At 35.2% G+C, this 26,987-nt stretch overlaps 1 long non-coding RNA gene across 1 annotated transcript in view; it reads right to left on the bottom strand.

The window, feature by feature from the left end:
* Nucleotides 1-26,459, bottom strand: part of LOC120350538 — a 71,124-nt gene extending 44,665 nt beyond the window's left edge. Inside the window, exon 1 of the long non-coding RNA XR_005570863.1 lies at nt 26,377-26,459. This is a non-coding gene — a long non-coding RNA (uncharacterized LOC120350538). The remainder of the gene's footprint in view (nt 1-26,376) is intronic.
* Nucleotides 26,460-26,987: the final 528 nt, after the last annotated feature.

The following is a 26,987-nucleotide window of genomic DNA, read 5'->3' as shown; positions in this document are numbered from 1 at the left end:
ACCAGAGTGCAGTGCACCTTTTCACACATCTAAATAATGATCGATTTGCATACTTTACCTATAAAACATCCAAATCGTGTTAACATTGAAACAGCTAGTTACTTGTTTTACTCTATGTATACTATATGAAGCCCTAATGATATAAAGGTCCAATTCCTATAGCCGCACGGCTACGGTTGAGTCATCGCTTAAGAATTTGACCATTGTAGAGTAACTTCAATTTCCACTTAAATAACTGTGTCCAACAGTAAATATATCATTGTATCCTACCACTTGAATTAATGTTCTTTAAGCAATATGATTTTGCAGTTTCCTCTTGTCATATATCCTATGAAATGAATTATACATTGATCTTGTAGAGGGGATAATATTTAGAACTTGCAATTCAATCAAATTCAGTATACATTGGTGACAGTTTAATCCTTGATTTAGAATTTATCTATAACTCTTGATTGAGAATAGATGTTCAAAATCATTTGAATATTTGTAAAACTGATTTGAACGCCATCATCAAACGAATAGTTTTTTCAGGTTATAAGAGTTTCCATTCAAACTTCATTCAATATTTTGTCTAAATAGACAATAATTGATACTGTAATTTCAGTATATCATTTTTAGTTATGTGGTTATAATATATTTTTTCATTTGTTCCAATATATTTCTATCTATCTATTTTGCTTGAGCTAATTGGAGTTATTTGCCTGTTTCCGGGATTATTCAATTCTTCTACATCTATAAAATTTTCCTTTCATTACTGAAATAATGGAAGATTACAAGCAGTACTTGTCAATTAAGACTTATGAATAGTTTTTAAATATACATTACTGAATATCACAACTCTATGAAGTCTCTCAACTCACGAATGTACCATAAAATTGATAGACTACTCCTAACAAGATCGTGAGTGCATCCATATTTGGCTTGATCGTAGGGGATTTGGAAGGAATAAGTAAATATTTTAGCATTGGAATCGGGAATTTCAACGCTCGGCCTTATCTGATTCTATGGTGAATGTGATGGGATATGACGTTATTATCAATTATACGTATTTGAACATGTACCACTAAAGTATCTCTAAATAACGCAATTTCTCATTCATATTTATTGAACGATAGCTTTTTATTACAGTTTATTACCAGGTACAGAGACTTATAAATATCCTAACTATTGAAAATTGCACACTCGAAGGTGTAGATTACAGCTCAAATAAGGTTAATTTGGAAAATAGGCCTCTAATCTGTCAAACCAAATAGCAGTGCATTGATGGTTCATAATAAAGGAAGCCTACTAGAAAAATTATACCATGTCATGCATGACCACAGTTTACAAATTTCAAGTGAGAGTGTTACAACTTTGAAGTTCTATACAGCATATTATGAGTAATAAATATGGGCCATTACGGTTAAAAGATAAATGGCAAATTCCAATTTGAAAATCACCCAGAAAACATTTAATTTGTGCATGGAGGATACATGAGAGTTACACTCAGTTACCTATCGATCCCATTCTCCAACTACAACTTGACTGGTAGAGCTCAGGTAGAAGAGGAGCTATCGTAACGGGATTCATCAGATTGAAAACATTGCTCATAATTATATTATTTTCTAAAGAAAACTTCGTTTTGGAACAACATATTCATTTAATCGTTTGTGCTCCTACAGGAGGATTGATGAATTCTATAAAAATCTAAGAGAAATTATTAATTATGCTCCATTACATTATAGTTGTTCTGTCGATAACTATTGTGATTGACCACACAAGTCTATTAAGAAATCTCCTCTCCAGCATTAAAAACTCCGTGGTAGATGATTACTAATTTAAGCGCCAATACATGACCATTTAGAGCAAGCTGGGGGTTTAATGATTGATATCGATGACAAGCTAGTACTAGAGTGGTAATAAATCGAGTAAAGAAGTTGGGCTCGGCATTAGTTATGTTGTCGAGCAGCCCAATCTGGCGAATAAAAGCCAGAAGCTCTCCTCGGGAGGCCTTGTTCGACATAACAACAGCTGATGCGCATTCTTTTCTGAAGGCTAATTATAAGGAGTTGGTGAAAAAAGTTAAAGACAAAATGATCGCTGCTGAAAGCCACAGTGCTCCAAATACAAACACACACACTCACACAACTCGTGCAGTTCTGCCCTATACTTAGACACGGACCCTAATTTGGAAGATTGCTGATAAATTGAAATAAATTCGTAAAGCGAGCATAATCGAGACCGCCCGCTATTGACAGAACTATAATTCGGCGCCAGGCAAACGGACAAGAAGGCAAGCGGGAGGGTCACTCGACCGAATCAACGCTCGCGATTTGCGTAATCGATTATCGACAAATTTCACGTTTCAACGCCGCAGCCTACCTATGCGCTTGCGCACTAGTTGGGAATTTGGTCTTCTAGAGTCATAAAAAATATAAGCAACTTCTAATCGTACCTCATGAGCCCAGTGGTACTTCACGGGCTACAATCATTGCCAGAAGGATGAGAGATCTATCATTTGTGCCATCTTCAATGTATCCTGCAATTATCAAGTAGTCAGAGCTTTCCTATGGCCACTACCATATGCTGTCATAATTACACCTTTCTCGCTAAAGATTATTGGAGAATCATGGATTAGAAATGATCATTCATTGTGCTTTTCCATAGCTTTCCAAGTTTCTATGTTGTTGTTGTCCAATCGAAATATTGTTATTCCTCACCTCTTCATGAAATAATAGGGTAAGAAGAACAAACATTATTTTGGATCAATTCATCCTCAACTAACCCTGAAATTTAGGCGGAAAACTCTCGACTGAAGCTTATTCTGCAGGTTTGTAGGTTTTCTATTCATTCGATTCAACAATTACATATTCTTTTCTAAGATAATTTGAAGGATTAACACAATCATGCTTGACAAAGTGGAATGGAAAAATTCCACTGTATATGATAGCATAGCCATTAAAATAGCATTATCAACTAATTCATCAATCTCTGTCCAATAATGATGATATTACTGAGTATTACTAGGTTCTAAGAGAAATAATAATGAAGTAATATACGGATAGTATCACGATTTTCTTCAATAGACAAATTCTTTGACTCTATAAAGAGTCAAAGATTGTAAGCCAATGTATATAATGCACATTTGTTTGATCGGAGAGAGAATTGTAAAACTTTATAGGATAAGTATGAAATTTATTCGAAGTCATTATGAATGCAGTGCTATAAAACGTATCCATCAAACAGCATAATGTATCGCGAACGAATTATCCCTTATAAGTCGAAGTCTGTCAACTGACATCTACATACATTCCACATCACACTCGCGTTATGTCCTCCATTCGTGAATGGAAAAAAATTAAAAGCACCAGAGACAATGCATCAGAAGTTGTCTCGGATTTTGCTTCCAGTGAATAATAGGCAAGGTGAGGTTATGAATCACTGGTGATTTCGTGTGATCACCAGTTTAGTTCATTGAGAAAGAGTGAGAAATGGTGGGATTATAGCTGCTGCCTACACCCTTGGGACACCGGCAGAAACGGCCAGCATAAATACAGATACAGTCAGTTATGTTTGTATTTGTAGGTGAGTTGGAGTACACAAGCACACACGCGCCTCATGACAATACACGCTTTTAGGTGTAAAATAGTTCTATTGCTTCTATTGCATTGGTTCAAGGCGCCAGGCCTTAGTAGTAAGATAAGTCGTCATATCTCATGTCATATCCGGCAGTATGTGCCTTGTACCGACTCAAATCTATAAACGCATAAAAGCTGTATGCTCACGAATAAATGCTGCGATAAAAAACAATCACCACACCTACGCAACAGAGGTGGTGTTGGCATAACAATAAAGCACGGCTTAATTCTTCACCAGGTGTTTGCGTTTGTATGTATGAGGGCGCTGTCTAACCGATTATTGTCAAACAATGGAAGAACTGGACTTCCAAATAAACACTTGACTAAATTATCGGCCAAGTTGTCTACTCATGCAAGGACACTACACGCTTGATTGATAACACTGTACACTGTACAGTGTACACTCAATTCCGAATTGTATCTCAATTAAAAGCTGTGATATCATAGAGAGAGATTATCTCACGCCTTGTCTTGGTGGTTCAGAATGAATAACAATGCTTATTTCGAGAAACTCACTGAACTGAACTCTTAAATGGCCTATTTCTGATTCTGAAACTCCTGTAGCTTCTGTCATTGCTCCATCATTGGAGTTGAATGAGGAACACTTTGAAGCATCAATCTGCAAATCAAACCAAACTAGTGTCCATTATTGTTCCATAGCAGTAAAAACTCGATACGGTATTGAAGTAAAGCCTTGATTATTTGAACTGAGGTGTAGAAACTCGAATGACTCGACAGGAACCAACAGACCAGGGAGTCTTTGATTTACAAAGTGGGCCTACTGTTGTGCACTTCATAATAACTTTTTGAAGGTTTCATTAACTTCTAATAAAACTGGGAATTGGATTCGAGTTGACATTTACATAAAAAAGTAACCCAATTGAATTAATTATTGAAATATATATGGTAATCTTGTCAGATAATTATTTTCAGAGACCTGTGACCTGAGGCCATAATATTGGGTTAGTTCACAAGCGAATTTGGCCAATAAAACGGTAAAAAGCACAATTCTACCACCATACCCACAATTTGAGACAGCAACTTCGATAGTGACAAAATGCAGAAAACTGAGTCCAAAACAAGGAATTAAGGGTAGGACGAAACTAAATCCTTAGTACACTCAGTTCTAGACACCGTTACTTCTTAACAAGGTAATTTGATCTTCCGCCTTTTTTCATCAGCTTTCTTCTCTGCGAATCGACTCAACATTTTTTTTTATGTGTATTGAAAGCTACTGATAAAACTTGGAGTTTTATGTCAATAGACTCACCGTGTCTCCAGACCACCATCCTATCCCGGGTTAACATGGGTTTCGAAGTGCATTGATGTCTCGAGTGGCCTTTTAAAGACACAGAGAACAGGTGAGAGCTTGTAGGGAAATCGTCATTGATTGTAAACAAGAGACGAAATCGTATGGGTTCACACCCATAATAGACTATTGAAAGTTTGTTGGTGGCGCGGAATATTCGACAACAGTAGATTTGTGGTGGAGTTGATTCGGAAGTTTATGAATGTTTCTACGAAGGTGGGATATAAAAGAGAGTAGATTAGTGTCCAGTTTATTTAGCGTCCAGTTTATTTGGCATACTTCCTTCGTTCCCACAACATGGCGGGTATCATAGCATGGTTTTCGCGGCGTGAATCGCAGATTTGTTGTCCCCCGCTCCTGAATAATGTTGTGAAGATACAGCGACATTTTTTACGAGTCTTCAAACAGTGCCGCAACAATCGAATACGACTGCATTCTTGCATCGGTGAAAAAGTAGGAAATGGAAACATGCATCAGAGATAAAGCCATGCTGAAAGGTCCGTCCTCGCCCAAATTCATGTCCGGTACCCTGTCCTAGCTTTGTCAACCAGTTAGATCTCTATTCAATGTAGAAAGACCTGTTTTTTCAAGAGTTAGAACCATCAATCATAATAAAACAGAAGTCTCAACAAACAAGGCGCATAACGCATAACTCACAAGCGGTTTCCAGTTTCATCAGCCGTTTCTATTTCCCTAAGTTTTTACATCCATTCTGCACAAAGCTGAATAGAATTATTACATTCATCACTAATATTTTTCAACAAGTCTTCTATGCACATACCTATGCACATCTCGTGTTTCATTTTTTTAAATTATGAACAATTCTGAAACCGGTTCTGCATTATGGAGTCAATAAATAATGCTAGATAAACAACAAATATTAATTGAACACATGCTGTGCTACATTCCAACCACTTTGAAGATAATCAACTTAATAGAGAATCTCTTTTATTGAAAATCTCTCTTCTAAGAAGATACATTTCACCAACTATGACCCACTCTTCAAGTATGTGTGAAACCGAAGTATACCGTATTCTATTAGTTTGGAAACTTTGAGAATGAACAGAGGGGAAAACAGAAAATTATACATTCAATTTCATATCCATATAATAACATAGCTTCATACAAGTATAACACTATGATGCAATTTCTGACTATCATTCTGTGAGGTGACATTGAATAAGCAAATTCATTGTTATATAGTAGAACGGAAGCTTGTTAAACCCGGACCCCGTTATATCGGAAGTCTGGGGTTACCGGGGTCTGGAAAATCCGGATCAATTTTCGGAGAAAAATTCATCTAGATTAAGACATGAAAACGTTCAACTAGGCTCAAAACATCTCTAACACAGTTTTTGTAAAGAATAAAATCGGATGGCAATTTTCTTAATATTTCAATACTGATAATTCGATAAATAAATATGAGATTGGTCATGCATGGAAGTGGAGAAATAAATAAAGAATACACCATAAAAAATTTGATACATATATTGTACAAGTAAATATCAAAGACCAAATAAATGTAGAAATATATAGAGCAACAAGCACAAATAATAAAAATAAGAGAAAATATATCAAAAATAAAATATCACAGATTGGCTCACTACTTTTTAGTTCTTTAGCACGAAACGTTACCATGTGCTTTAAAATCATTAATCGATGCATTTATCTTCATGCAGCTCAGGTATCGACTTGCTGCTGCTTGTCGATATAAAAATCTCACTGTATATAATAAAATATAATCAATTGATAAATCATAAATATATTAATATCTATAGATCTCAGTATATTTCTCAATAATATATATATATATATAATATATATATATATATATATATATATAATATATATATATATATCAGGGCTTAAGGTTCGGCCTCTGATGGAAATAGATAAATCAATTTATCCAGTGAACAAGAGCTACATTATATCTTTACAAATCGCTAAATAAAATCAATGATTGAGTGAGCATATGTACATTTATTATATTAAATTTAAATACCCCTTTAATCTGTGCATCTCTAGACATATAAATTTGATACAACTCTTATCCAATAAAATATGTTTTTTGTACCTTTTTAAGACTTGCGCAGGTTTTATAATAATTTTCAATATTTTTCGACGAGCTAGCTTTTTATATTTGTTTCACTCGAAGCACTGAGGGCGCCCTATATTTCGATAATTTATCACTCACGTGCTGAATTTCACAAGATGTTGGCGACGATCCTAATTTCCTGGTCGTCCTGGATTTTTGGTGGCCGAAGTCGTCCTCTCCAAGGGAATAAATAAATATTCAAATGACTTTCGCTTTAATGCAGCATCACTAAGTCTTATAAAAAAAATTAATTAATGAATTCAAACTTTAAGTCTTTCAAAAGTACAATTTAACAAAGGGTCTTGTGCTCTACAAAATTTAGTGTCGTTCCATAGTGGCGTCTGGCAGGCAAGTGGGCAGGTTCTACCCTTATTTTCTACACTCCCATTTCCGACTTACAAATTTACATATATTCAAATAATTCACTACTACGCCATTAAAAGGATCAAATAGTCCGTGCCAATCTACTAAATTATTACCTATATCTTAGGTATAACATTTTATAATTTCTCGGACCATATCCGATACATAAACTGAGTAGTGATAATTTACAAATTCTTATCATTTATAAAAATATTTATATATACATTTGAATCGGCTCTCTATTGCCGCCCATCGATTACTGTAATTTGATTGGTTCATGCAAGTTCACTAATGTATCCATGCGCCTAGGAATATCCTACTTCCTTAATATTCTAATTTATTTTTATTTGGTGGTTTATGTATGTTCATTACAGATAATAAATATTTTTGGAATTTATAAGTTATTTCTCCCTCTACAACAATTAGCCATGTGCTTTCCAAAATCCTCTAGTTGAATACTATTTGTTTACAACAAATTTTTGCCAAGGTGTCTGGCTAGATTTCACATTACACGACTTGATCGATTATTAGGTCGCCGATCAGTAGGTATTTTAAGCCTAACCTCAAATTTTATAATATAATATAAACTTTATATAATATAATAAGTAGCAAATAAAATTCTTTCTAATTTTAGCCATGGTACCCGTTATTATCTAATCTTTCATTTGTTGTTATCGCATTTGGCGATAATAGAATAGCTGTTTTACTTCAGACCTATAAAATTCTTCCATTAGCGATTTTGCTTGCCTATCGAATTTTAATATGTTACATATTATGGAAGTACTGTGAGTTCTAGATGAAGAACAGATAGATTTTTTATGAAGTACGTTCATTGTTCTTCTTTGTTCACACTTATTTTCCAAACATACCCCAATTTACATTAGGGTTTACACAACCTAATCGGAATTTACGCTAATTCTGACCAGTTCCGAGAAAAACAAAACTAAACTTAAAAAAAACTAAACTGAAAAGAAAACTTAACCACGTTTTCTGTAGATTAAGAAAATTCTTAAAAGTTTTCGGTCATTGAATGATAAAGTTGCAGTTTAAATATTTCATTAATTCTGTCGAATGGGGAAAAGTAGTTTTCGGCTGTTTGGGAAAATATAGCGTTTCGGTCGTTTGAGATTCTATCGATTGGGACCCCACGATCGAGCCAAGGTAGATAGATGAACTTATCTATGTGCCCCGAAGTACAGCAGCTTTCGAGTGCCTACAGCTTCCGGCGAGACTATTTCAAGTATCTCTCATGATGTCCATAACATTCCATGCAGTCCGAAAAATATAATTATGAAGTTTTACTCAAGTTATGAATTTAAATTTTGACTTGGGCCTACATACCAATTCATGCTAGTAAAATGGTAACAGTCTGTGATTAGACAGACTGTAGAAATTGAGTGGTGTAGACACTAACTTGTCTTAGACTCGTTGTGATCAAAACCAGCGTTTTCTTAAATTGAGTATAAGAGCAGTTTGAAGGGAATTGAAAATTTTTTCAGTTATTTGTAGAATCCTTATAACGAATGGAACGGGTTTTCATATAATTGTCAGCTTCAGTATCCCATTTCCATTGAAATTAGCCGTTTATAGTTGAGAACTGAGATAATTATAATAGTTCAAAGTAAACCACATTATACTCTTATTTATAATATGAATCTGTCTAAAACAGCTCTGTCACAATGCTGGTACAACATTTGAATAGAGAGAACGTGGAGTGAATAGGAGAACATGAACAGCAATTTGCTGGCCCAACAGTATGTAGAATTGAAGGCATTCATGTAACGAAACTGCCAAATAAAACCGGTAAAAAAACATTGCTCTGTCAAACTGGTATAATAAAATGTAATACAACTGCGACAGAATGGAATTTTATGTCCCCAAATGTGCTGGAAGTCACTGTGTCAATTTGCTAGAACTGGAATACATTTGCTCAATATTGTGGAATTATGGACAATTAACGTCATACACAGCAGCTGGGAGGTGTTGCGTTGCGTTATTTATTTTGGAAGAAGTGTTAAGCCTTGAAATCCTGAGCTCAATAACTTGATAGATAATTCTCCTTTCCATTGCAAGTCTTGTTTCTCAGTATCTATATTCTAATACAGATAATAATTGTTTGGAGGTGTGAATGAAATAAAATCCTTGATTGTTATTATTGGAATACATATTTTTTTCAGTAAGAGTAACCTCATCAGGCCACTTCTGAGTTACTGATCTCCTTTTCAGTTCCTACACACAATTTCTTGCTCAATCACAAATCAAAGAATCTACCGTTTATGAAAAATGAAATTCTGAGTTTGAGAATCTATATAATTATATAAAAGCGAAATGGCACTCACTCACTCGCAGAACTAAAACTCCACCGGACCAAAAACGTTCAAATTTGGTAGGTATGTTCAGTTGGACCTTTAGAGGCGCACTAAGAACGGATTTGGAAAAATTTCTAAAAATACGCCCAAAATCTGCGTTTTTCCAGCGTTTTTTTAGCGTTACCTCAGCTTTATCGAGAAAAAATGAACAGAAAATGTTCAAATTTAGTACAGAAGCTAGGGTGTATTCTGTTAAAAGGAATTTGCAATAACGTCAAAGATACGCCCAAAATTAGTGTTTTTTTGCTTTTTCTCAGATTTATCGAGAACAAATGAACAGAAATTGTTCAAATTTAGTACAGAAGCTGAGCTATGGTGTAATGATTTTGTCAGCTTTTCTGCGTTCTCTCAGTAAATGAAAAAATGCAGGCGAGCGAAGCGAGCCCGCTGATCTCATTTTTGGACGATCCAGTCGGGGGTCCAGGGGGCGAGCCCTCTGGCTAGACGGATATGGCGAAGCGAGCCTGACGGCTAGTCACAAATAATACATTGTACGCTAGAGAAATCAATCATGAAGTCTACATAACTACAACATCATGTCTACCCGTTCAAGTGATGTACGCCTACTGTACTCACAAATAACTATTAGACTTAATTTTACAGAGAATCAATTGGAATAATATAACGGTATGATTTTCGTTGAATAGATGGTTGAAACCCTCGTTGGATCCTTATTCATCTAGACACGCATATCATTTGAATAAGAAAATAGTACAGATTATTAAAATTATAATATTATCTACAGATCATTAACATTATAATAACAAATCACAGAGAAAGATTTACCATGTTGAGATTTACTATAACCTCTATTGGAACCTCTCAGCTACACATCATGCTGAGGATACTCAGAAATGTAATATTCCCTCTCTTTACGCAATTTAGTCGCTCAATCACAAATTTTACCTACAGATTGCAGATCCAAGTTTTGACTTTCTATGAAAATGTTCCATGTGGTGACTTCTCTATGAAAATTTGAAAATGCACTATTATGCAGGTACTAGTTCACACACTAGATCTGGATGGCACACCATGATCACAGATATCAAACCATGTCTATGTTGATATTATGTAGTAGATGTATAGCATCAGGTAAACGAAGATTGCAGTTCAAACTTGTGCGATCACGGGTCAAAGCGAAGATAGCAACAGCCTACTCGAGCGATGTAAGATCTGTTGAAGAGAGGGTTGGTTGTGACCTAAGGGAGTTCTGGAAATATGTGAACAACAAGCGTTTCTCTCATCTAAACGAAGAATTCATCAAACATAAAGATAGAATATACAAGGGTGCAGGTACTGCTGATGCTTTTGCTGATCTGTTTTCGTCCAATGCTTCAGCAATGGATGCTGAACCCTTGGTGGACTCTGGGAGGATTGCCGAACAGACTCCTTGTGATCCCTTTAGTCTCACCTACATTTCAAGGGAGGATGTGGTTGATGCAATTAAGTTGCTCAACTCTCGTGCTACTGAAGGTCCTCATAAAATACCTGCTTTTGTTGTCAAGGGTTGCTGGGAATTTTGTGTGGCCCATTGCATTACATTTTCAATTTATGCATTTGTAAATCCGAATTTCCAAGGGTCTGGAAGTGCTCGCGGGTGACACCAGTGTTCAAGTCTGGAAACAGGTCTTTTGCGAGAAATTATAGACCAATTGCAATTTTAAATGTTTCTGCAAAGATTTTTGAGAGGATCCTGTACAAGCAAATATTTTCATATGTACAACCCAAGATTGTTCACGGTTTCAACAGTAACGAACCTTCTAGAGTTTGTTGACAAGGTGTCGGGGGTTTTGGATGCTGGGGGTCGTGTGGATGTGATATATACGGACTTCTCTAAGACCTTTGATACTTTGGATCACGGTATTCTGCTCGATAGAATGGAATGTCTCGGGTTTGATGAGGGTGCTTTGGTCTTTTTGAGGAGTTGCCTTTCAAATAGAGTTCAATTTGTTTGCTTCAATCATTGTCAGTCCGAGCCACACTGTTGCACTTCAGGGGTACCACAGTGTTCCAATTCTGGTCCCTTGTTATTTTTGTTATATGTGAATGGCCTTCCTAGTGAGCTAATAGCTCGGAGTGCCTCATGTTTGCAGACTATACCAAAATATTCAGACAGATTAGGTCTGTTGATGACTGTTCGTTGCTTCAAAAATATATTGATGCACTGCAGAAGTGGTGTTTGGAATCAAGACTTACGCTGAATGAGGCAGAGTGTAAGGTGGTGTCGTTTACCAGACAGAGGGAACCTTTCTATTATGACTACAATATTGGTAATATTCTGTTGGACCATTCGCAATAGTATAGGGATCTGGGTGTGATTATGGATGCTCATATGGATTTTGATAAGCACATTGAACACCTGTTATCAAAGTGCAATCAGATGATGGGCTTTGTTCATAGAACATGTTCAAGCTTATATTCAAAAAAGGGGATCAGAAAGAACTGAATAATTATCGGCCAATAGCAATTTTGCCAGTTTTTCCAAGATTTTTGAAAGATTTGTACATGAACAACTCTCAAAATATTTTGAAATAAATAACATCCTGTTCAAAAATCAACATGGGTTTCGCAAAGGTCATGCAACTAAGGGTGCTGTTTTTAATGTTGAAATTGATGTGCTGGAGAGTTTGGATCAGAAAAAACCTGCAATGGGGATCTTCTGCGACCTCTCCAGAGCTTTTGACATGGTTAATCACCACCTGTTGCTTTGCAAATTGGAATATTATGGCCTGGATATCTCAGCTTTGAATTTCTTTAAAAGTTTTTTATTGAATAGGAAACAGAAAGTGAAGTTACATGATAACAATGGGATAAGCTATTTCTCAGAATGGAGAAATATACCCTGCAGTGTACCACAGGGATCTATTCTTGGCCCTTTGTTATTCATAATTTATCTGAATGACCTTCCAGACAATATCTTTTTGCGGATGATACCACAAGTATTGTGACTGGAACGTGGGAAGAAGTTGTCCAGAGGACTGCAGAGACTATTAATCAAATGAACATCTGGTTTCAGGCTAACGGTCTTTGTTTGAATATGAACAAAACTAAAGGATTTCAAGTTGACTGGGACCAGTAAGTCAAGTGACACAATCAGCCAAAAGATGGATAAGATTGTTCAGGATGAAGTCAGCTTTTTGGGAGTCAGAATCAGAAACTGTCTCAAGTGGATCACATTCTAAACAAACTCTCAAGTGTCTGCTTCTCTTTGAAAGTACTGAAGAATGTAGTTGGAACAAAAACACTATTGGATGTCTTTCATGGCTATTTAATGTCGATAATTCAATATACCATAATGGTCTGGGGTAGTGGAAAAAATAATCTCAATTCTGTCTTCAAAGAGCAAAAAAACAAGCCCTCAGAATTTTCGACAACTTGAAGCCTTATGAATCTTGTAAAAACTCTTTCAGAGGACTTAGAATTTAAAACAGTTCCTGCACTGTACTTCCACGAAATTGCAACTATGACGAAAAAAGACGAGAAGATAAAGAGCAATAAATTGACATGCCATGTGGTTACCAAATCCTTAGATCACATTTTAAGCGAATGCTATTGTGTTCTAATATGCAAATTGAATTCAAACTCAAACTTTTCAAACGTACAATTATTAAAAAGGGGATTTGTGCCCTATAAAATTGGTGGTTGTTCCCGGTGACCTCTGGCAAGCAAGTGGACTCTCAGCTACCCCTATTCTTCTACGATCATACTTCTGTATTCTAAATTTGCATATTATTCAGAAAATACATCCGTAATTACATAATCAGAATAGTCCGTTTCAATCTGCTAGGTTATTGCATAAATATTACACATCATATTTTCTAATTATTCAAATTGCATCTGTTACTTGAACTGAGTATTGTATAACTTACAAATTCTTATCATTTATATAATAAATGAAGTATATTTTTGAATTGACTTGCATTTAATAATTTTTTCAATATTTTTTTGAATAATATGCAAATTTAGAATACAGAAGTATGATCATAGAAGAATAGGGGTAGATGAGAGCCCACTTGCTTGCCAGAGGTCACCGGGAACAACCACCAATTTTATAGGGCACAAATCCCCTTTTTAATAATTGTACGTTTGAAAAGTTTGAGTTTGAATTCAATAATTAATTTCATAAGACTCAGTGAGGTCGTACTAAGGCGTGAGTCATATAGAATATTTTATTATTCCCTTGGAGAAGACGACATCAGCCCACCAGAAAAGCCTAAGAAGTCGCAAGAATCCGGATCATCACCATACTTTGTGAAATTCGACATGTGAGTTATATAGTTGAAAAGAATATCAGGGCGCCCTCAGTGCTTCGAATAAAACAAGATTCATGAAGCTAGAGAGAGTCATATCCATCTATAACAGATTATTTTGAATAACTGGCAAAATCGCTAGATGAAAAGATTCTATAGGTCTCAAGCAAACAGCTGCTTTGTTATCACCAGGTGCAATATCAACAAGTTAGAGATTAGATAATAACGGGTATCCTGGCTACAATTTGAACAGCCAAATAGAAAAGAGTATTATTGCTATTTATTTAATTATATAGAATAATGAATTTTTGAGGTTAGGCTCTATGATACTTACTGGTCGGCAACCTAAATAATATTGGTCAAGCCGTATAAATTGGAATTTAGCCAGACATCTGTGGCAAATTTAGCTGTAAAAAAAAATAGTCCAGGCGCTGGCTTACATTGAGCATACATGAGAGAGGCAGAGAATTTGACTTCGGATTATTGTTAGGGGGTCTTTAGTGTATATGAAACTCGATGTCGTCACGTCCCAGGGTGGTCGACAGATTGAGGGGGAGGGGGGAAAGTTGTAAAAAACGCGCGCTTATAAAATCACCTGTCCTGCAGTTACTATTCATAGTACAGCTTTGAATTTTTTCTCAATATTATGTACACATAACTGGCTTTCAATGTGGTCCTCTACATTTTTGCGATAAACCGCATAGTTTTTCCGTAAAAAAATAAAATATCTCGAAAAATGTATTTTTTTATTATGGACTTTTTATTATTTCTCGAATATTCAAGTCGTTGGCCGACTTAGAGGAAAAGGTTCTCAATAAACGTTGTAGGCCGTTTCTTCCTGAATCCAATGATATATATAGTTTGGGGGTTACGATCATAGATGCGGCGGTGGGAGGGGGACATCCAACTCTCAAGCCTCAATAATTAATAATTCTCATCATAATATACAAATTATGGTCAAAATTACAAACTTTATTATTTATAATTACATTGTAATGAAGAACCATCTTGCTAGGAATCCTATATGTGTTTGTCAGTCGATAAAAAACTAATATTTCATGAAGAGACAAGAATTATTCGATTTAGTTCAATGATCACTTTGGAATGGCGAAAGTCAATTAATGGAGTAAGTTAAACAAATGATATAGGCTACCCCATATAGAGCACCGTGTAACAGGAGTAAAGTATTTTCTTCATATAAATTTACAGTTGAATCACAAATAATGCTAATTACTCCCATGTGATATGACTAAATATTTGATTACAAAGAAGATACAACTCTCTATCAACTGATTTCTCTAACTCAAAGACCTTGAAGAGATATAGACCCACAATGCCTATGCCTTCCCAATGATAGCTCTCACTTGAAATTGAAGGCCGCCATTTTAGCACGATATATCATATATTATTTCTTTGTAATACTATAGATCACAAAGGCATTGGTGGCATTGGTATGTAATAATCTTATGGGTTGCCCCCTCAATGGCGGATTTCAATTCCAAGTACGACACTAGCGCTGCATGTGAGTCTATGCATCTTTAAGGTCTTAAAGATGATTGCTCTAACTATATCTACGAATAGATACTTTTAATCTGGCTGAGTTTGACTGATTGTCTTGGGATGGTACTTGAATGAAAGTTGAATAGAAGATATCTTTGTTGAATCTGGAATATTTTTGGAGAGAATACTGTTAGAAATCTATTGAGGGGAGATCAGTATAATCAAGGTGTGAGAGCAAGCAATCAATTCAATGAAACAACTACAAGAAGGACTCATGAACGGTTCAAATATGAGAGATTGTCAACGTATATTTGAAAGAAGTCTGAAGCTATTTGTGGAGTTTCTTTAGAATCACAATGCAAAATCAATGACTACTTGAAATTTATGACTGATTATTGTAACATAGTTTGAATTTTCTTTAATTGTATTCGTGCTCTTAAGGAAGGACTCTGGTATTGCACATAGAAACTGGTCGAGAAAAAATCCCATACTTTTTTCATTCAATCACACAAACTATGCAATGGAGTCTGTGTTATATCTAGAAAATATGAAAAAATACCCATAGAAGTAGAAAATCATTTCCAATAAGGAAACATTAACTCTATACAGTCAATACATTGACTCTCTGTCAAAAGGAAACCTTGAAGATGTAATAATGTGACAACCGTTCATGCTTTGGAGCAAACCCTCATTCGATCATCTAAAACTCATAGGTGAGTGATTGGAATACCTAGTTCTTCAAAGGCTTTCCTAAAATGGCCGCTACTATATAAATAAATCTTCCATAAAAGATATTCTGTTCAAGTATGTTGACATCATTATGGATATCACTGGAGGGTGTGAAGAAAGTCATCGAAGGAAGTAAAACAATAATAATGAGAGATGAGAATGATTTCCAGAAGCATAACCTTCTCACGAGAACATTACATTTTTCTTCAAGACTCTGATGGAAAACAGAATCTGCATAATGTTATCAATGGTCTGGAAGCAAGTGAAGAAATGTGTGATTCTCTTTTGAATGTAAAAAGAAATAGTTATTCGGTCTCCAACGATTTTTATCTTAACATAGTTGTGGCAAATTGTAAAAGTGTATTCTCACCTATAAAAAAACAGAGCTCTGTCATTCTCCACGATGCACTCAAACAAAAAATCCTAGTTTTAGTTCATTCTAGAACAATAAGATCTGATCTCTCTATTTTTACTAGGTAGCTGTTTAAAAGATAATTCAACATTGAAGTTTTAGTGCAGCATGCATTTTTACAATAACTGCAATCTCTGTCAACATCTGATGGATATTTGAAAAAAAACCATTAATCTCACTTGGCCTATGAAATTGTAAGTGGAACTAGTTGTGGATTTGACTAAATCCCTAAATATCGTTGACAAATTCCCGTAATGATAACATGGCTCTCCTGAATTCAACTCCTACTTCACTTTTCAAAATTTTCAATACGCTGCAAGATTATAGAAACTTTGTGATGAGAAGAATCATGAAAATTCTCAATGAAGATGGAGTGATACAGGTGGACATTGTTTTTCATGTCTATGGTCTAAATTCAAACAAAAGTAGTGAGCATACTAGAAGCAGCAAAGTAAAAGAATCACTCCAATAATAGGCTCTCCAAACCATCGAGACTTGATTTCTAAATCTGTGGCAAAGATTTGCACGTTAACATACGTTAGCTACGTGCAGGAATACATTCATTCATTCATTTGTGGATTGAATTACAAATCATATAAATATTATGTTTGAGAAAGAATAACAGGCATGGCCCAAAACTATTCTATTCCAAACTTTTGATACTGAATAACTTGTTACCATTTCAAAACAGTCTGAACGGGAATACCATAACGGATGAATCAATCGAAAGTTAGTGGAATACCATTATAATAATACTGTTAGAAATAATTTGAATGAATATTAAAATTTTCATTTCATTTTGATTTGACACATATATATTATTATATTGGATATAATTTCTCGAAAGTTCACGACAAACTGAAGATTCATGAAAGATAATAACTCTCATAATAAACATAATTATTATTATGATAATAAATGAATGATGAATTCCATATCCACCTTTAAGAACTAAGAAATTCCACAAACACTTCTTGGAAATTAACTGATCACACTATATCAAGTAAGCGTGGCCAGTGTGTAATTAATAATTTAGCCTGCAGCGCATCACAATAAATGAATTTGAAATAAAAACAATAAAACACAAACACATATTGATATTTTCATTATTCTATCTTAATATATTCCTTGAAACCCAAGTTTCGTTTATTTCAAACAGTCATTTCTTAGTTTCCTTGCAGAATGAGATGAAGTTTGTAATTTTGACCATAATTTGTATATAATGATGAGAATTATCAATTATTGAGGCTTGAGAGTTGAAAAATCGTGTTCAGCGACCGAAAATACATAAGATAGCGTTCCTGAAATACATAATTTGAATGCATAGACTAGTAGGAGCGATGCGATAGACAGGCCACTACGCGCATTAATCATGGGGGAGGACCGCGCCGCAGCGTAACAGTGCTACTTATCCCCCTCCCACCGCCGCATCTATGATCGTAACCCCTAAACTATATATATCATTGGATTCAGGAAGAAACGGCCTACAACGTTTATTGAGAACCTTTTCCTCTAAGTCGGCCAACGACTTGAATATTCGAGAAATAATAAAAAGTCCATAATAAAAAAATACATTTTTCGAGATATTTTATTTTTTTACGGAAAAACTATGCGGTTTATCGCAAAAATGTAGAGGACCACATTGAAAGCCAGTTATGTGTACATAATATTGAGAAAAAATTCAAAGCTGTACTATGAATAGTAACTGCAGGACAGGTGATTTTATAAGCGCGCGTTTTTTACAACTTTCCCCCCTCCCCCTCAATCTGTCGACCACCCTGGGACGTGACGACATCGAGTTTCATATACACTAAAGACCCCCTAACAATAATCCGAAGTCGAATTCTCTGCCTCTCTCATGTATGCTCAATGTAAGCCAGCGCCTGGACTATTTTTTGTTTACAGCTAAATTTGCCACAGGTGTCTGGCTAAATTCCAATTTATACGGCTTGACCAATATTATTTAGGTTGCCGACCAATAAGTATCATAGAGCCTAACCTCAAAAATTCATTATTCTATATAATTAAATAAATAGCAATAATATTCTTTTCTATTTGGCTGTTCAAATTGTAGCCAGGATACCCGTTATTATCTAATCTCTAACTTGTTGATATTGCACCTGGTGATAACAAAGCAGCTGTTTGTTTGAGACCTATAGAATCTTTTCATCTAGCGATTTTGCCAGTTATTCAAAATATTCTGTTATAGATGGATATGACTCTCTCTAGCTTCATGAATCTTGTTTTATTTGAAGCACTGAGGGCGCCCTGATATTCTTTTCAACTATATAACTCACATGTCGAATTTCACAAAGTATGGTGATGATCCGGATTCTTGCGACTTCTTAGGCTTTTCTGGTGGGCTGATGTCGTCTTCTCCAAGGGAATAATAAAATATTCTATATGACTCACGCCTTAGTACGACCTCACTGAGTCTTATGAAATTAATTATTGAATTCAAACTCAAACTTTTCAAACGTACAATTATTAAAAAGGGGATTTGTGCCCTATAAAATTGGTGGTTGTTCCCGGTGACCTCTGGCAAGCAAGTGGGCTCTCATCTACCCCTATTCTTCTACAATCATACTTCTGTATTCTGAATTTGCATATTATTCAAAAAAATATTGAAAAAATTATTAAATGCAAGTCAATTCAAAAATATACTTCATTTATTATATAAATGATAAGAATTTGTAAGTTATACAATACTCAGTTCAAGTAACAGATGCAATTTGAATAATTAGAAAATATGATGTGTAATATTTATGCAATAACCTAGCAGATTGAAACGGACTATTCTGATTATGTAATTACGGATGTATTTTCTGAATAATATGCAAATTTAGAATACAGAAGTATGATCGTAGAAGAATAGGGGTAGATGAGAGCCCACTTGCTTGCCAGAGGTCACCGGGAACAACCACCAATTTTATAGGGCACAAATCCCCTTTTTAATAATTGTACGTTTGAAAAGTTTGAGTTTGAATTCAATAATTAATTTCATAAGACTCAGTGAGGTCGTACTAAGGCGTGAGTCATATAGAATATTTTATTATTCCCTTGGAGAAGACGACATCAGCCCACCAGAAAAGCCTAAGAAGTCGCAAGAATCCGGATCATCACCATACTTTGTGAAATTCGACATGTGAGTTATATAGTTGAAAAGAATATCAGGGCGCCCTCAGTGCTTCGAATAAAACAAGATTCATGAAGCTAGCTTGACGAAAGGTTATTCAAATATTGAAATTAATATCAAACTTGTGCAAGTCTTGAAACGTAAAGGATTTCTAGTAAGAATGATATATCAGATCTACATGTTTAAATATGCATAGATAAAATATTTATTAAATTTGGATGTTATAATTTATATGCTCACTCGATCATTCTTTTTATTAGTAAATTATAAAGATGTAAATGAAGCTCATGTTCATTGGATAAATTGATTTATCCGATTTCCACCAGATGCCGAACCTTAGCCCTGAGAGATACATATTAATATATTTTGAGATTTATAATTTATAATTAATTATTCATATTAATTTGGAAAGAAGATATATAAGATTTTATTCAACAAGCAACAGCAAGCCGATAACTGAGCTGCATAATTTAAATGCATATGATTGCTGATTTAAGAAGCACATGATAATATTTCGTGCTAAAAGCAAAGTCATAGAATAAATTCATAGAATTTATAAGGTATTCTGATAGAATATCGCCTTGGTAAATGGTGGCGAGTGGCATTGGTGGCGGTGTCGCATCGTTTAGCACGATAATCAGAGCTCTTATATCTGTCTACATCTATTGCATCTGTATTTGCGGAATTCAACAAATCAGTCACAGAAACTGTGATCTGTTAGAGCGGCCGACGTCAGTAACCAGCAAAAGCAGAGAACTGTGGGAGCTCCTGAGAGAGCCGGTAAGAAATTGGTACTATTACTATTCTAGGAACCACAAAAAAGGTTATATATCTTACAAATCATGCTCTACCGACTGCAGCCAAGCAGGGCAACACGTTACTGAAAAAAAACGTTACACCATCATAGTTACAATACTAGAAACCAGATAGTTCATCTTCAGTACCCGTAACACAGAACCGCAAGCTTAGAGAAAGGGCCACATTATAGCGGATTAAGAGCTTATAACTCTCTTCCTATTGAAATAAAATGTATTGAGAGCCCAAAAAGGTTTAAGAATGCAATAGAAGCTAAATTGATCGATGCATCTCCGTACAGTGTAGAGGAAAGCTTCAACTGTTGGCGCGTGTAGGTATTTTTGCTAGCATATATTTTCAACTACTTTGTGTGTTCTGATTTTCTTCTTTTTTTTTCTCTATTTTATGATTACTTTTTTGAGTATTGTACTCAATACTTTTTGACGTGTCATATACTACCAAGCTTTGCTTGATTATGTAGTGTTACATGACGAAAATTAAACTAACTAGCTTCGAGAGGTGGGAGCCCATTTTGTACTTGTTCAAGTCCTCGATTCGAAGCCAGCTTGAGTATGCAGCGCCGGTCTGGAGTCCTTACCAGATCACCAATGTGATAAAACTTGAGAGAATGCAAAATAAATTTCTAAGATTCCTCTTCTTCAAAAAATTCGGGCATTCCTATGAGAGGGGTTTTCCTACACGTCGATTAAGATCATTGTTTGAAGTTGATGTTCTTAAGCTCAGGAGAGAGGTATCATCTCTGATTCTTTTCCGTATGATACTAACGAATGAGGTTGATTCTTCTTATCTCCTGGGAAGAATTGGATATGCCGTGCCCACTCTCAGGCGAAGATGGCATTTCCTATTCGCAGTATAGATGTGTAGGACAGTTAGTGCATATTTTTCTCCCCTCAACCACATGCCAAGATTGTTGAATGGACTTGGCTGTGGGGTGGATGTGTTTTCTGATGGCCCATTAAGTTTCAAGCGCAAATAGCGATGCTTCTGAGAGAGAATCAGAATAACTGAATTTTTAATCAGCAGCCATAATTTTCGCAAATATTTCTATCATTATAAAAATATCACTCTTTATATATTAACTTTCCTTTATTTGCACATTCAAACTCATTTTATTCCACTTACCCCTTATTTCCAAAGTTCTTTGCTGGCAGTTATCATTATCACCCTCAGCCTATTATTCATCATTCATAATTATGAAACTGCATGCTCTCTCATCATCTTCATTGATAACACTTCTCCTTCATCACTTCATATATTCATTTTCACCATCACTTTCACCATCAACTCTATTAAGGAAAGTTTTTTTTCTTTTCAAATGTTAGTCTTAGTATCTTTTTTATTATTTAACTGTATACTGTAATTATTGTTGTGTTAAGGAAACATATTTGGGTCATTACCTGTTGTTCTCGATGTGATATTGTGTATAAATAAAATAGTGTGTCGGTAGTTTTTCTCATATATTGCAGGTTTCTTATGGGTATCTCCATTGATACAGGTAGTTAGCAGTTGCTGACAAAAGTTGCTAGAATCATTGTGCTAATTTGTTGCCTTGCATCTGCAATGATATGAATGGAACACTCCACATGCTATCAGCTTGAAGGCTGATCAAGTTCTCAATTACTTGCTGAGACCTCACCAAGTCCTCGTCATGTATACGAGTGCGTATGTTATAAGTGGCCGCGCGATAACATCGATATTGTATATTGTTCTGAATTGACCCAACAGTCTTGACCCTGTCGATTCCTATCAACGATATAATGCTCGCCAAACTCCAATAACAGAACAGGACGTCGATGCGTAGTGCACTAAATCACGCGCTGCTTTAATAGTAACGACCTACTGGGTCTTACACTCCCCTCACCAACAAAAACAATTCGAACAACACCACACATCTTTGGCCCGTTCAATAAAGCCTTCTTTTATTTCAAATCAGATATCTCCATCAGTAGAACCTGTAGAACCTCCACTTGGCCCAGCCAGTAACTTGTCCCATCGTAAACTTCTCATTGTTCGTGCGCCCCGCAAGGAAAGAATTTCAATTTAACAAACGCCCGATAAGAGCCAACGAATGAGTGCCCAAATCCCACCACCATTTCAATTAACCTCTCCTGTTTACTACATTGAAAAATACGCTAATAATTGTTACCGACTGCTGAATTATCGCCAATAAAAGTCTGCACCAACTTATTTATGAATGAGTAGAGCTAGCCGTTGAAAACTTGAATACATTCAATCCATGATACAAATTCTTTATGAATAACTCGAAACGAATGAGTGCTGATAGATGCAGAGCATAAAAATGATTTCATTCATGCAATTGCCAAGAGAACTACAAATATTTATATGATTATTCTGGAACTAGATTTCTAGCACATTTTGGATAGCAGGTCGAATTTTGGATTAGATTGAATGGATTTAATTTTCGATTGAATAAAAGCCAGCAATTATTGCTAATTTCAAGTCTAAATTTCCTTTCTAGCAATTGCATCGCCAGAATTCAGTTGAATAATAGAGAGCTTCCTCAGTTCAAGCTTCTGCAAAATACTTAGCAAATGTTAGCTGATAAGATTGCACAGCTGACTAAAATCCTAGTATTAGCAATAATTATTGTTTGCTTTCATTAATCGACACAATGATAAGGACAATTGCACTACTTTATTGTGGAGAATTTTACCTTTATAGAATTTTACTAGCATTTTGAAATTCTATGCGAACTAACCACTTCCATTATAATAGTCTAGTAAATTAAAGTAAATTTGTATGACTCTTGTTGGCGGGAAGTCCCTTCCAGGGAGGTTCCACCTCTCCTGTATATATAATTCAAGCTGTCAATGGTGTAATAATCTAATGTTCGTGGTATGACACGTGACACGTTATGTTTTGGAATGGAGGACCATAATAGGCTAACCACGACTCTCGACACCTATTCCAGTAATTTTCAGAAGTCTTCTTCCAGTTTCTAAAGCTAACTTCAAAGTGTTTTTAAAGTAAACTACAGGAAGTTGAGAAATTATATAGAAAATTTATAGATTCAACGTTTGAAAGGTTGGACCATGGTTCCTCCTACAAGGAGGAAGCCTTTACAGGTAACGATAATATAGAGAATCTATAATGAGCTCTATAGAACTATTATTTGGTCATCTAATACAGTAAACCGATACTCCTCCATCATTATAAACTGAAGAGAGTCTCAGAGTCTGTCTCCGAATAATTATCACTGTTCGTTCATCGAGGAAGGCTATATCCTTTTGATTTGCTGCAGCTGAAGATGATCAATATTGGAATTTTATTTAACTTGGAGCTTTAACCATTCAGTTGAGATTGATCCGATATCATTTATTCAAATTTTTGAAAGCTGAAATAGACATGTGATATATACATTGTTTCAGTAATGATTAAGTTGAAGTTATGGTTTGAGTTGATCGCTATATTGCAAGTACTGTATTTTCGCGTGGGATTGATTCAAAACGGATCAGCTGCAAATCTATCAATAATGGAATAGGGAAGCAATGCTTTCAGAACAAAGAGGGAGGTGGCGAATATTATTGAATTTAATGCAGCGACATGTTATAAATTAATCTCAGCTATGCAAATCAGAACAGATACCGGAGCCAATTTGTCAAACGAATGTTTATGACTATTAAGTCTTGACATAAGATGATAAACGTCTATTCGCTAGTTGCAAAATCAATAGCAACCACGAATGATCGCACATTGGCTCATTAAAAGGATTTCATGCAACGTGATCATGAACTTGATTTGCTCCAGTATGTGAGATCTATTTGTTGGCCGATTTATTACTCACTTACACTGACAGAAGAAATCTTAACATTGTCTGCTCGCAACATGTTTCTCCGTGGCAGGCAATTTTACTGCTCGCATAATTAAAAGTATTGTAGAGAAAATCAGACAGGCGATGCAAAAAAGGTTTTATAAATCATGTTTCAGGATATGCAGTAAAAGTACAACGGTTTTCCATAACAAAAGGAATTTCATCCCACAGAGTTATATATATTACCATGAAACATGATCGAATGCACTGGCAAGGTACGAAAATAGTAGCGTTTTCTAATTGCATAGTATGATTTATGATCGATCTGATTTCACTCGTAATTAATTTCACAAGAAAATACATGAGCGATTGAATTGAGCATAGGTACAAATCTGAAGCACGACGTTTCACGTTTTCTCAAAGATTTATTGGTCGTTTTTCAAAGCATGAAGAGTGGAAATGAGTACTGTTCTTGATCAGAAACTCCTGAATAGAGTAGAATCACATAGTTTCATTACTTAAACAATCATTAGGGTCACGATCTGTTCAATTGACACAGATTTACCTGAGATGACATCAGGAATGTTTTCATAGCAGAAGAGGCGTGATTCAACAAACTAAGACCTTTCTCACTTGTGGCATGGTTACAAACTAACAAATATTCCGAAGGTCCTGATACTTATATGTATATCAATTTAGAGTGATTCAAATCTGATATTTCTTATTTACAAACTCATAGTAAAATCAATTGGAGAAGGTGGAATATGCATTATTTAACTTTATTCAAGAATATACAAACGGTCAAATCGATGGTCAAACCTGTTTTATCAACGATAATATTCATTCTCCGCGACAATCCTCTGATTCAATATCACTTAATTTGCTTGCATTAATCCATGATTGGTCGATGACATAAACTTGTTCATAAACGGATTTTTAATCATTGCCGAAAGGTCATTGAATCAGAGCCAAACCCCAAGTTCTACATAGCATTACATCATTGGATTCCAACTTTATTTTAATACAACCAATGTAAAGTTTCTTCTAATGTGAATGCAAAATGGAATTATTAATCTTATATTGAAATTTATACGAATAAAAATGAATCATAGAATAATGTTGGATTCCGACATTTCCAACTCTATCACAGGCTGTTCGATTCATTGATAATTATCTAGTTGTTCAGTTTATCGAACAGAAAAAACTGGTGAGGCCAATCAGATATGGTAAATTATTCGCGTTTCATTTATGGGCATCACTTTGATTCCTGGTCAGTATCATTGACCTTGTGTGACCCCACCCACGTTTATAATTTGGGAAACATCCGTGGTCAATACGTAAGCATCATAATGCAGGCTACTCAAGATGAATATTTCATTATTCATCAACAAAATGCACTATTTATACCACCCTGATCCAGTATCAGCTCTATTCGAAATCAACGAAGCTACTTCAAGTTCCATAAAGTATTTCCTATCATTACCTCAAAATTGAACTAATATTCTTTGACATGTCAACTATGAGAATTTCACTTTTTATGACTCTTCTCAGGATTTTTATAAGACATTAGGAATATTTTCCTTCACTGAACATACAAAAAGTTCAGTGATTGTTATTAATCGGAAATTCAAACTAGTTGCTATCAACGACCCCGAAGGCATTCTGCTACTGCGGGAATTGAACTCAGAACCTCTTTTCGCCGAGGAAGTATGCTACTGAGTTACCTTCGTATACAAAAATAATTCTACTGTCCCATTTCTCGTATGTGTGACAAATAATGAACCACTCTTAACTTTTTTACTAGTTCGACGCGAATCAAGAAACGTTCTTGGATCGGTTGAATGATTTTTAGAAAGATTCTTATCAGATTGATTTGCTGGTCAGTTGTAGTTGAGCCAAGGGACAGAACCATGACCGCAGCACTGACCACCTATAAATATATTTTTTTTCTATACAGCCTTTCTATTATTATGCAGGTCTACATGCAAACACATATTCATTCACATACCTAGATATAGAGTAGTACACGTAGCACAGGCTTATTCTTTCCACTTTAACGTCATCGACCTGGTGCAACAGTCTCGTCTTCTCGAATTGTTTGCATTCCGAAAGTGCATCCACTGCGTTACTTTGACGACAGAAATTGACACTTACAACTATCGGCGCATGCTCTTCGGGATTACTTGAAATAGCCTGCTTCCTATCTGAACATTTCTAATTAAAAATGACTCCGATGTAGAGACGTTTGAGATCATACTACAACGTGTACATAATTACATTAACAAAAGGTAACATTGTTCATCGCTGCCATCCAAATTTGTTTCAGACTTTTCAGAACATAGGTTTACTACACAGAAAAAAATAATTATATTCTCTACCAAAATGTTATCTTAAGGTAACATTGTTCATCGCTGCCATCCGAATTTGTTACAGCAGTTCTAAAAAGTGGATGTTTGAACGAATTTCTCACAAATTCAATCCCATTCCACATTTAAATTATGCATTTTTTAAATATCCAATTCTGAACCAAATTTACTGATTAACCAGAGGTGTGATTGAGTATGAAAATTAATAACATTTTCAATATTATACCTGTCAAAATTATATATTTAAACTATC

The sequence above is a fragment of the Nilaparvata lugens genome, chromosome 3 (genome assembly GCF_014356525.2).
Source record: "Nilaparvata lugens isolate BPH chromosome 3, ASM1435652v1, whole genome shotgun sequence".
Taxonomy (NCBI): Eukaryota; Metazoa; Arthropoda; class Insecta; order Hemiptera; family Delphacidae; genus Nilaparvata; species Nilaparvata lugens.
The sequence above is the reverse complement of the archived record's forward strand: the minus strand, read 5'-3'. Positions and strand labels throughout refer to the sequence as shown.